This window comes from Musca vetustissima, unplaced genomic scaffold, assembly GCF_032173495.1.
Source record: "Musca vetustissima isolate MV318-11 ecotype Yass unplaced genomic scaffold, APGP_CSIRO_Mvet_v1 utg1381, whole genome shotgun sequence".
Taxonomy (NCBI): domain Eukaryota; kingdom Metazoa; phylum Arthropoda; class Insecta; order Diptera; family Muscidae; genus Musca; species Musca vetustissima.
In genome coordinates, this window is record NW_026878567.1 from 23,485 (window position 1) to 36,128 (window position 12,644).

The following is a 12,644-nucleotide window of genomic DNA, read 5'->3' on the forward strand; positions in this document are numbered from 1 at the left end:
TTCGAACGGAAAACGTTGCTCACAATATCATATTACAGCCATTTTGGTTGAAAAACACGCGTATGGGAGATGTTCAAAATACAATCTGCGTGCTTCAGAAGACGTTAAAAAGATCGTCGCAGGCGACGAATTACGGATTAATGTTAGTGAACTCAAAACTAAACATCAATTGACCAAGAAGGTCTCTGTTCATAAAAATATGAACATAATTTACACAGTGTAAAGATCATAAAATATTTAAGTGCCTATCATAAATATATTTAAATAGATAAGTGCTTGTATATGATAATGCTTGTGTGCGTTGCTGGAATGCATCAATAATAAAGGCAATGCCCAACTGATAATGCACTCAGCAAGGGACAAGGAAGAAGTTCTAGTGATAAGCGCATAGAATAAGATAGCCTAAGATTTCTATGACGGTCTAGCTCTTAAGTGAATTTAGAATTTCAATAAAATCAGAAGCGAATTAACATCTAAACCCAACACTTCTCAAACAGTCTCTAAAGGTGAGCAAAATCCCACGAAATTTGTTCGTATAAAAAAACACTTCGAAACAACTGGTCAAGTCGCAATTGTTCTAGTTGAGGTCGGTCAATTCGAAAACTGAACATGAAAAGACAAATCATCGTGCAGTAACAATGGGATTTTATACATATCGGTTCAATCCAACTTTTGCTCTCCGGCCAAATCGTGGAATTGATGGGTCATCCGTACGCAAATCCCTTTGCTTGGCACTCAATAACTTTTTGTATTCCCGCACCTCAATAAAAAAATATTAGAAAATTCGGTTAAAAATATATTAATACCGAAAAAGACAGAGCTGGGGGCTACCACGAAACGTAAGCCAACATTGATAATTTTTCTTAGGCAGATCTGATTGTGAATCTAAAATAACAAATTACAGCTCATTCAATTGGAAAACGTATCTAAAACCCTCACAATACATAAGTAGACCCATATTGATCATTATCGGTATGAAGGTATCGGTATTATCCAATGAAAACTAAACGTAGTAAAGTACAACCAATAGGGTTAAGAAACGTGCAAAAAATCCTCTAAATGCCATATATTTGGGGTTTCCATTATAAGGAGGATATACGAAAACGTGGACCATTTGCAATACCAAACATTGTAGAAGTAATAACAGTGATGTGCAAAAATTTAAAGCTCTATCTTGAATATTGCAAGCTCTTTCGTAATTTCAACAGTCATGGAGACGGACATGCATAATCGATCAATGAATACTTGGAACCTGATTTTAAAAATGATGCTCTTTTAAAGGTATTATCCCATTTAAACGTTTATATTGTCTATAAAAAAATTATTGGTGATAGGGAAAATAATATACATACATATATGAAATAATGCAAAACATATTATTAGCAAGAAATTAATACTATTGGAAACCCCATTTCCAAAAACATTCCTTAATTAAAATTTACTTTTCAATCTTTCACCCCTCCCCCTAAAACCACATAGCCAACAAATTCTACAGAATTGTCTTTATCCAGCTCATTAATTAATTATAACTAAAATAGAATAAAAACTAAATGTAATTCTAATGTTACACGTATATACGTATAAGCGTATCTCCGTATGTACAACCATTGACATTAATCAGCGACAATAATGGTCGTCATATTGTCAAATCGTGACAACTGACAGAATTATTGAAATGTTCGATTACAATTCAATTTTAAAGTTTCCGGGCAATTGAAGATGAGATCAACATACATGTGTACATATGTATGTATATTACACCAATTATTATTATAGGGGTAGGGTAATATGTATATTGTGTAATTTATCTACACATATGCCTCTTTGTGTTATTAGCAATTGACAGACAGACAATCAGCCAGACTGTCTGTCTGTATGTCTCTCCTATTACAAGTGTAGACATATTTTAAAATATATATGTAAATAAATAAATGCAAAACAAAAAATTTTGTATTTATGAGTTTGACCACGAATTGTAAATTATGACCATAGCTGGGCGATTAGTCATTAAATTTAAATAGCGCAATGCCTAAAAATGGTTGGCTGTGGCATACGGCTGTAATAAAATAAAATGAAATTTACGAGGTCGAAATTGTTTGTTACATATACATATGTATGTACATATGTATATTCAAATCAATAAATTAATAAACAGATTTTAGATTTTTATTTCTCAAAAGTGAACGTCGAGCAATACAAGCCTATGTTACATATAAATACACTGTTTTGTATTTTGCTGCCACCAACGAAATATTCTCGAAGAAGATCATTTTTTTAGAGCAAAATATTTCTAAAATCGACTTGATATAAAAATATTTAAACCCACATCCAAATGAAAATTATTAAAAAAAACTTATGATTTTTGGAAAGTAAACAGTTGGACTAGGAACTGACATGTTCCTAGTAACCAAATTTTCTCTTCTAAGAGAAGATGAGATTTTATATAAAAATATAGATTAGTCATCTTCTATAAATAATTGATCACATAATGTCAGATATTTTATGAAAAGTGTATTAGCCATTAGCCTTCTCTGAGAATTAGAATTATACTAAAAAAGTTGAGACTTTTACATATCACAACTATTTTGTGAAGATATTGTAATGCCGGAAATATTGGTCGTAGACCCCACTTTAAGCATACCAATCATCATATCTCAATAATCTGAGTCGACATGCCCCATTTATGGACCAATCATCACGAAATTTTGCATGTAAATCCGTTTCTGGCCAAATAAGATCACAATTTATGGTTATGATCAGACCAACAACTTTGGTTGTGTATATTTCCTAGGCAATTTAGAGGTATAAAATAAGCACGATTATTATGATAATAATCCGTTAATATTTTGCAGGTCAAATGCGCACAGATTTTTGTGTGAAAAATAACAAAATTCCCATTCTATGGCGTTTTAGTTTACACCAGAGGAATCATTTGCCTTTATACTGATGTACTCGGATGTGGGAATTATACTTAAATATTTACATGGACCAACTGTGGAACTTGAGAACTACAGCTTCGAGGTAGTTAAAGACTTTATATACCTTGGTACCGCCATAGATAAAACGAATGACATCAGTTTTGAAATTCGGAGAAGGATTGTGATGGCCAACAGATGCTACTATGGTCTAAGTAAGCAGTTTAGAAACAAGGCCACCACCCGCCAGACCAAACTCACACTTTACAAGACCACGAGCTTTACAATTTATACGCGGACATTGACATAGTCAGTCGTATTGAGCTGCAGCGACTACGGTGGCTAGGCCATGTTGTGCGGATGAATGAAAATGCCCCAGCTCAAAAGGCATATAAAAATGAGCCTACTGATTTTCCCGTAGAAGGGGAAGGCCGCGAATTAGATGGAAAGACCAAGTAGAAAACAACATCTTGGAACGTGGTCTTCCAAATTGGTGGACTTGCGCACAAGACCGATGCGCTTGGAAATCTTTTTTAAGCTCGGCTTATGGAACAACCGTTCTGTAACAAGCCAGCTAAATAAGTAAAGTTACATGGATCTGCGCTTCTGATATTGTTGAGTCTTCCCATTACCATGAAATATATAGTTCTTATTGGGGATTGGATGATATTTATGAGATAAAATAGACTAAACCTTTTTTCTAGTCGCTCTAAAGTTCATAATTATGACCCGAATATCACGAATGTTTACGCGGGCGTATATAGGAGATATACTGATATTTGCCAAAGGGTATACGTATTCTTATCATTACCACTCCAGAGAATGACAGTAATTTTTAATACTGGGCTCTTAATGATTAATAAACGTTTTCGTAGGAAGTTATTCCCCATAAGGCACGTCCCCATATTAGGTATTTGAATGATTTTAATCTCATTTTCAACCGGTATGGCTTGAAGTAGGCATTCTGGGATTTCAGCGCATAAATTAATTATTTGCAAGATATTGTAATTAATATACATATTATTTACAAAATAGGTTCATATAGGATCCCAACACTCTTTGAAGTGGTCTTCGGAATTACACAAAGATTTTATTATTCGCGTTATATAAGCTATATGATGAAATCGTCTTCAATTCGTTTCAAATTAAATGTACAAGTTTGTAAAATTTTGGCTCTTTGTGGGGGAGGTACCAGAAGGAGTTTGGCCAATAGGGCTTGATCTAGGCTGGGTAAACATAACAAAGTTTAGTTAAAATCGGATATTCCATTCGACTAAGATTAGTTTTATAAATATTGCTAATTTTGACCATTTGTGGGGGAGGTACCAGAAAGAGTAGACCGATATTCCCCATCTTCGAACTTGAACTAAGTTTGGAAGAAATATTAGGATGTGCAAAGTTTGGATGTAATCGATTACTTCATTTGAGAGTTATCGTGTGCACCAACCGGACAGACAGGCGGACATACATTTGTAAACCGACTCCAAATTGTCTGAAACGGATTTGATCCAAAGAAACATGGGGTCAAAACCGATATTTCGATCAAAGTGTATATACCCTCTTTAGCCATAAGGCTGAGGGTATAAGCATAGTAAAAACGTTGTTAAGTTCGGCCCGATAAAAACTTTTTTAACCCTGGTATAAATTCATTTTTTTTAAGTCAGGACCTTTAGGCTAGGAATTTTTAACATAGCAAATTTTTAAGGGGGTCTATGTATGTATTTACAAACATTAACCTGTATTGGACATTTTCTGTGAATAAGGAGAAGAACATGGAATGCCAAAATCATAGCCTTGCAATTGGGAGGAGCCTTTATATGGGGGATTAATCAAAATATGGACCTATAAAAACAATTTGTCGCCAAAAACAAAACCTGATTCGTCAAATTACAGCACTTTCGTTTGCAATACCAAAAAGTAATAACTACGTCGAGGCAACCTTTCAAAATTCTGTCTTAAATAGTTTATACTGATCAAAAATCTCCGACGGATCTTTCGAAGTTTTGCAAACGGAACGAAAAATTTAATATAAACTGTTATATATATGTATTAAGGCGAGCCCCTATGTTATATTATCTTTTATATGTGTTTATGGTCTTTATTTTTAGGTCATAGCTAAAAACAAAGACCAGAGGGCGTTTCATATTTTAACTATTTTTCGTCTATTTTCTGAGAAAAATTACAAGTTTTTCGGTAAAATTGTTAAAAAAAATCGAATTTTGAATCAAAATGATGTTATAGGGAAAAATATATTTAAATTGGGAGACTCAAAAATCAAGATAGATTTATGGTTCCTTCACCAAAGTTGCTTAGAACTGTCCATAGAATCATCCTAGGTACTGGAATTAATCGAATTTCTCGGCTCTATACAAATTGGCCGGCCTAATATATATATGCTAATAAAAGAGTAAAGTGATTGAACGAAACGGCTGAAACTAGAATCTTGAAATTTTGGGTGAGGGTCACTCTTGGTCCAAAGGTGACAGATAAGGCTGGGCTTTTTGGAAATTCGTACTAGAACGGTACGAAAAGTACTACAAAGTACTAAATGTGATACCATTTGTATTTGGCGAACCGGTGGAGCTAGAACTCTTAAATTTTAAATGAGGGTCACTGACGGAGTGTAGAATAGATATAGCAAAGGGTTTTTGGACATTCGAACTATAAGTATGCCGAATATGTACTAAATTTGGTACAAATTCTTAGCATGTGAGTGGATTGAGCTAAAAACTTGAAATTTAGAATGCGAATAAGTGTTGAGATGTAGGATCTATTTAAGGAGATGGGTTTGAAAGCGTGTTCTCATGTCTACGAAAAGTACTATATGGTACTATATTTGGTACAAATTTAATTTGGATATACAAAACGAGCTGGAATCTGAAAATAACATTAACTTAGATGTGTAGTATTGGGATATGAACGTATTTTGGGAAATTTGTTACTTATGTGTACGAAAAGTACTATAATTGGTACAGTTTGGATTTGGGTGAACCGATAGAGCGGGAAGAATGGAATTTGGAGTCAGGATCACTGTACTATAATCGGTACATTTTGGATTTGGGTGAACCGATAGAGCGGGGACAATGAAATTTAGAGTCAGGATCACTGTAGGGGTGTGGGATTGTGGTCAGAATTCCATTTAAGAAATTAATACTTATAGGTACTAAATGGTACAATTTTGATTTTTAGGTGAACCATTAAAGCTAGAATCATGAAATTTGGAGTTAGGATCACTGTTGAGGTGTACGATTGGTACAATTTGAATTGTGAGTGAACCGTTAGAGTCGGAATCCTGAAACTTGGGTTTATGATCACTGTGGGAGTTTAGGATTTGTGTATATAGACAATTTGGGAAATTGGTACTACTGTGTACTAAATATGGTACAATTTGAATTGTGGATGAACTGATAGAGTTGGAATCCTGGAACTTGGATTTAGGATCACTGTGGGGTTAAAGTTTGGGGTATGTAGGAAGTTTTGTTGGATAGTTGAGGAAACAATGTGTGATAAATTAGGTACAATTTGAATTTGGGGAATCATGAAATTTGGTACTAAATGGTACTCAAATTTTATGGTCGATATTAAAGTGTGGATAGCTTAGTTTTTCTGACATATGCAGTTTTGTGTGAAAACAATATAATATGTTAATACATGTTTAAATATATCCCACATTCCCTAATGAAATAGCAGGTATATGCTAGTATATATATATATATATATATGTGTAACGGTTAGGTAAAGCCATCACAAATGTACTTCCGAATTTTTAGTTCTTACAGGACGGAAAACGTCTTTGCATAAATTTTCTGAATATCTCCAGTTTAGGATATATTCTACGATATGTTACAATTTTCGGTATTTTGAAGTATTTGGACACTTTTCAACAGGTTTGAAATTGTTGGGTAACTTTTAAAACAAAAATGGAAATTCTTTAATAAAATTGTCAAATTTTCAAAGGATAAAAATAACACTTTAAATATCAAAAAATACATGTTACCGCTTTAACAACTGCCTGGAAAAACAAATTCAAAATTATTTTGCATCCCTTTCTAATTAGCTGTTAATTTTAATGAACTCGTTATGATATAAACAAAATAAAAATAAAACAGTACTCCCTAAAGTCTACCCTTCATAACATAATTTTTGATCATTTCAAACAAAAATTGAGGTTAACAACCGATGTTAATCATGACACAGATTTGTTTTCGAGGTTTTTAAATGACCCAATAAAAACACGCGAACGATGTTATGGAAAATTGTGTGGCCTTACACATTCAAAAAAATATCATGTAACGCATCACAGGGTCTATTATTTTGGGCCTCTCCAAAAATTAACAATAACAAAAAACTTGATGCGATATAAAACACATTTTTCGCTTTCTTTGGTTTTTATATTTTGTTGTTGTTATTTTTTCTTTGCGCTATTTTTTCACTTATTAATATTCTCGAAAATTAGCCAAGCAATTAATTTGAAAACACCATCATCATCATCGTTATCAACATCAAAGGGGGCAGTCAGGGGGCCATGGCTGCTGTTGTTGATTATGGTGGCAATGATAGCATCTATGTTGTTCTTGGCCATCCACCATCCATCCACCCATCCTTCTCAGTAGGTGGATAAAGAGCATGAAAAATTAAATGAAAAACAAACAACAACAACGAAAAAGCAGCAGCATTGTCCATTGTCAAGTTTATTTTTAACTGACAGTTATGGGTTAAGGTCTGTCTATTCCATAGTCTTTTATTTAAATGCGATGTTAAGATACCGTGTGTGTGTATGTGGGTGTATTGGTGTGTATGTACATATTGGTGTTGGTATGTTGACTGACCATACATTGGTGTGAAAAAGTGATGATTTCTTTCTTTAAACTAAATAAATAATTTACAGTCACTACTATATGTGATATATGTTTTGTTGAGTATCCGAATACATTAGGGTGGAATGGAAGTCATTTTTTAATGTTTATTACAAAATTTTTTGTTTTTTTTTATTTTGCATATTTTTACATCTGAATATTTTTACATATCGAAGAGTAAGAATTTTTTGTCATAAAATTTTTGGAAATCCGGGACAAAAATTAATGTCGCTCCATAGTGAATTCACCTTTATGGTTCAATAATTTGAATTTTGATAAGGATAATTCCCTTCAAGTTTTAAATGGGAATATAGGCGAGGATAATTCCATCGAGTCTGGAATGGGAGGAGATGCTGGAACATTGTTTTCTAAACTGAAGGGAATTTTACAAACTCAAAAAATATCACTCATCTACCTCTTTTTGCCTCACCTCCCCCTAATATACACACTCAGACAAACAAATTAGTAAACTACGACTAAACTATCGCTGAAAGAAAGAAAAATAAACAATTGAGTCATTCCCACATTTTGAAATGATTAAACAAAAAACCAAAAAAAAAACCATTTTGAGAGGCTAAACTTCTGCAGGGGATAGATTTTCTTCTTCTTCTTTGTTTCACTATTCCAAATTAATTTATCTTCTTCTCCTTTGTTTATAGTCGGGAAATTTCGATAATTTTCGAAGAAATTCACAATAAATTATCAACGATGATTAATAAATAAGCGCCAGTGTTTGTTCTCGTGTTAATCTCCCATGAGAAAAATCTATTTTTGATCAAGAGATCTGGGTCATTATTAATTGACGATGTTTCAGGAGAATTAACAATGTTTCAGAATTTTAGATAAATTACATTTCAGTATGCAGCAAAATATATTTTATGGATGGATTAGTTTCCATTTTGAGAATGCATCCTTTCATTTCCCATAGATAAAAATTTTAAATATATGTTTTCAGGCCTTAGAACCCTACCTAAAATTTTCTGATATTTTTTAAAATATTGGCATGCCCTGCTTATGGTACCTAGAATGTCCAATTATTCTGGAAACAATCAAATCCGACCAGGCCTAACTCCATTTACCACGGAATCACAAAATTACCCAATATGGGGGTAACATAAAAGGGGGGAGATTGGAGATTTTACATACATCGACATAGGATTTCATTCTGATCAAGAATATATATACTTTGTTGGGTCTCCATTGAATATTTCGAGGTGTTGCAAACGGAATGACAAATTTACTATACAATCTACCTTATGGTGGAGGGTATAACAATGCACAAGGTTGTTCAGGTTAGCCTCGTGCATTCGAAATTCTTTGACTCGTTCGGACCCTTACGTGGCGACTATGTTATTGTAAATTAGATTGTTTAAGCTCTGAGGAAGCAATTACAGACATTCAGGTTGGAAAACTGGACTAGGAACTGTAAAAAACCGAAAATAAAGTGGTGCCCTTGTATGGGGAACAATTCAAACCATGATTCAAAGAATCTGGAATGCAAAATTACAGCCACTTTGGTGCCAAAATTCGGCAAAAACCTTCAAATTACCGAAAATGCGACCTTTTTTTGGAAGCTATATCAAAGCTTAAATCTACTCCAGAAACCCGGTATGCCAAATTACAACCACTATAATAATCACAATGTCAAAACTATATTGACCCTTTTTGCAGCGTAGTTAAGCCTTCAAAAGTCCGTAATGAGAAATTGCAGCCCTTTCGTTTGGAAAAAATTAGCTTAAACTTTGAAAATATCGACAATGAGGACGATGGTATAACGTGGACCGATATACCTCATATTTAAATCTGAACATAAAGGGTGATTTTTTTGAGGTTAGGATTTTCATGTATTTGACAGATCACGTGGGATTTCAGACATGGTGTCAAAGAGAAAGATGCTCAGTATGCTTTAACATTTCATCATGAATAGACTTACTAACAAGCAACGCTTGCAAATCATTGAATTTTATTACCAAAATCAGTGTTCGGTTCGAAATGTGTTTCGCGCTTTACGTCCGATTTATGGTCTACATAATCGACCAAGTGAGCAAACAATTAATGCGATTGTGACCAAGTTTCGCACTCAGTTTACTTTATTGGACATTAAACCAACCACACGAATGCGTACAGTGCGTACAGAAGAGAATATTGCGTCTGTTTCTGAGAGTGTTGCTGAAGACCGTGAAATGTCGATTCGTCGCCGTTCGCAGCAATTGGGATTGTGTTATTCGACCACATGGAAGATTTTACGCAAAGATCTTGGTGTAAAACCGTATAAAATACAGCTCGTGCAAGAACTGAAGCCGAAGGATATGCCACATCGTCGAATTTTCAGTGAATGGGCCCTAGAAAAGTTGGCAGAAAATCCGCTTTTTTATCGACAAATTTTGTTCAGCGATGAGGCTCATTTCTGGTTGAATGGCTACGTAAATAAGCAAAATTCCCGCATTTGGAGTGAAGAGCAACCAGAAGCCGTTCAAGAACTGCCCATGCATCCCGAAAAATGCACTGTTTGGTGTGGTTTGTACGCTGGTGGAATCATTGGACCGTATTTTTTCAAAGATGCTGTTGGACGCAACGTTACGGTGAATGGCGATCGCTATCGTTCGATGCTAACAAACTTTTTGTTGCCAAAAATAGAAGAACTAAACTTGGTTGACATGTGGTTTCAACAAGATGGCGCTACATGCCACACAGCTCGCGATTCTATGGCCATTTTGAGGGAAAACTTCGGAGAACAATTCATCTCAAGAAATGGACCGGTAAGTTGGCCACCAAGATCATGCGATTTGACGCCTTTAGACTATTTTTTGTGGGGCAACTATTCCAGCTTTGGAACACAACATTTCCGAAGAAATTCGGGCTATTCCGGCCAAAATGCTCGAAAAAGTTGCCCAAAATTGGACTTTCCGAATGGACCACCTAAGACGCAGCCGCGGTCAACATTTAAATGAAATTGTCTTCAAAAAGTAAATGTCATGGACCAATCTAACGTTTCAAATAAAGAACCGATGAGATTTTGCAAATTTTATGCGTTTTTTTTTTAAAAAAAGTTATCAAGCTCTTAACAAATCACTCTTTATTTCATTCTAGGCTCAAGGTGGTACACTGTGCAAAATATCTTTGCAATCGGAAAAACTTTAGTGCACCAATAATTGGAAAAAAATATATTGGACAAACATTGGGAGTTTAGTCATCATTTACATATATCTATATCTGAAAGGATTCCGACGAAACTTTATTCAATTTAATATACTATGCACAATTTCGTGTAAATTGAAAGAAATATAGGGACTTTGGTGCACAATTTACATAAAATTGGACGAAAATATATATATAATATATATATAATACGGTATGGTATTAACGAAACTAATCGCAAGTCATAAGAGACTCAATACGGTATGGCGTTCCAAACTTGGTCCTCTAGAGCGACTAGAAAATCAGACAAAAATAATGTTTTCGATTTATTGGACGCCCCTAAATTAAATCCCAACATCACCGAAAATTATAGGCGTCATCCTTGACCATAACCGGAACTTCGTGTAACATTTCAAAGCGATCAGCGCAAAAGTTCGCCCTCTTGTGGGGTAACCACCTTTAAACGTTCATTCTTATTCTTTGTCCAGATTGCCTTCCAGTTGTAAAATTTCCTGGTGTTCGGATCATAATTGTGGCCTCTAGAGCGACCGGAAAAACAGACAACTATAATGATTTTGGTCCATTTCACGATCGCGATATGACCGGTATACTTAAAGGTGGGTCAAGGACCAACATTTCACGACGTTACAAACTCTTGCAACTGCAAGCCCTGCCAACATAGTTGTGTAGGGTATAACAATTCCCAACTGAGGCTCTTATAAATCTTACGAAAAATCTTACAATTATAGCTTCAATTACTTGTATAAATTTTGGGATTGGGATTTTTTATTGAATATTCTTCAGTATTCCTATATGTGTATCCATATCCCCCTAAGGAACTCTATTCTCCAGAAACATTTCAATTGGTCTAATATCAACAAATATTACCCCTACGTGCATAGTTTTCGTTTTTATCCAATTCAAGTTTATTATCGTATTTGACATTAAATACAATTGTAGATGTCCTTGCGGACTATTTTTTCCGTTGGCAGTGAAATACATAAATAAAAAAATAAAATTTCTATATGACAGATAACACGACGTGCAACGTTCTCCACGAAAAGAAAATATGAGAAATTCGTTTATTATTTAAAGCGTTTCGTGTGTTTTTTCATACAATTTTTCTTGATGATATTTGTCTGTCATCAGCGCCGGACATATTTTTGTTTTAAATATTATTTTTACGCATTTTTAAATAAATACATGTTGTACAATGTCAAATAGACATGGTCACAGCGAGATGGCAATCAACGACAACGGTCCGAGAGAAATGACAACCAACAACCCACCCACATCGTTTTGAATTGTGTGCATACTCTATCTCTAGTTTTATTTTATTTATTTTTTGAAATTAGGACTATTATTTTTTATGGAAATTACTTTATTAAAAGTAAATAATTGTAATCGAATTTTGAACAAATTTAGTAAATCACAAATTTTTTGCTCATTGAGGATGTAGGTGACGTATAATTAATATTAATTACAGGACCATGTGGCGTATGGTGTATATCTATGAAGTTATAAATCATACTCTGTGCATATAAAATCGTTCTATAAACAAGGAAAAAATACGGGACTTAAAGGGTGATTTTTGAAAAACATTAAATTGAAGCATGCTTCATAGCTGTGTATTTTTCAAAAGTAATTTTTAACGGATCCTTCATAGGTATTGATTTTTAGAGATCCAAAGAAGCTGAATTTTTTAAAATTAAAGCATGGATTTTATAAAAATGTT